The following is a 1,393-nucleotide window of genomic DNA, read 5'->3' on the forward strand; positions in this document are numbered from 1 at the left end:
AAGATTTTTTAATAATCTTGGAGTTGGTAAGGCCTCTAAAGCATGACATTAAAGAAGCCATAAATATATGGATATGTAATGGATAGAATTGACTGACTTAATCATTTTTAGATTTGATATATCAAAAACCCCACAATGAACATTAATAAAAATCGCAAACTATAAAATATGTGCAACACGTATGACCGCGACTAATTCCTTGTAAATCAAAATACTATTAGAAATGAAAATAAAGAAATATCAACAACTAGGTAGAAAAATGAGCACATACACAGGGAGTTCAAAAGAACAGACATACTTTACAACTCTATGACAATAATAAGACCTCTTTACCTTATAGATTGAAAAAATGTCAACATAATTTGAAGTAATTTGGGGAAAAATATGTTAAATCATTGTCAATGAAAGTTTCATTAGAAACATACATTTTATACTTAGTGAATATATTTAAAGCAGAAAACAAGTAACATTTTCAATTAAGAGACAAAAAAAGCCCAATTAAAAATAAAAACCCTATTTCTTATTTGGAGAAATAAACAAATAGGAATTTAAAATAAACAAATAGGAATTTTGAAAAAAACAAGCTTTTTGTTGTCAGTTAAACTGGCAAAGATGACAAAGAAAAGACACACATTAGATACACACGGGAAAAAGACAAACATAACTGAAGTCACAGAAGAAGAGAGCACAAAGCTAGAGCAATAGCTAAAGAGATACTGGCTAACAGCTTTCCATAACAATTAGAAGTAAGTATACTTCTAGCCATAGAACCAAGATGTTCGATAAACCACTAGCAATAAATAAATAAATAATAAGCAAGCAAGATCATAGTAAATCCTAGAATTGCTGGGGCAGGAAGCACAAAATCCATAAGTGAATCAATGGGAATGTTGGGGAGAGAGTCCAATCTATTCCTTGCCTATTCTTTGTTATCTATATGTGAGTATTTTAGCTACTGGTAATGCAAAATTACAAATTCACTGTCGTTTCAATGAATATTTTACATTTTGGGGTTCACCATCTCAACAAATTTGAGTATAATCTCAACAACAGTCTCTTATCTGAGGCTTATATATGCCATTCCAATGTTGTTTATGGCTGGAAGCTTCTCAGAAAAACGGATCTCATGATATGTCTCTACTGTCACACCTCTTCACTGTAAGTTCAATAAATTCCACCTTCTTCACTGTAAATACTTTTGTCTCTAATTCCAGAGACAATCTTTGTGGAATCCTATATCCATATATCAAACACTCTGTGTGCCCTGGAATTGTGTCTGGGGAGAAGGAATACAGGCAAGGAAGGAAAATTCATATCAGGAGTAGGAATTAATTCCAGTAAAGACAAGTCACTACCTCCGCTGCAGAGGTAGGAGTGTGATATGGTTGATTTG

This window comes from Mandrillus leucophaeus, unplaced genomic scaffold, assembly GCF_000951045.1.
Source record: "Mandrillus leucophaeus isolate KB7577 unplaced genomic scaffold, Mleu.le_1.0 Scaffold163, whole genome shotgun sequence".
Classification (NCBI taxonomy): Eukaryota; Metazoa; Chordata; class Mammalia; order Primates; family Cercopithecidae; genus Mandrillus; species Mandrillus leucophaeus.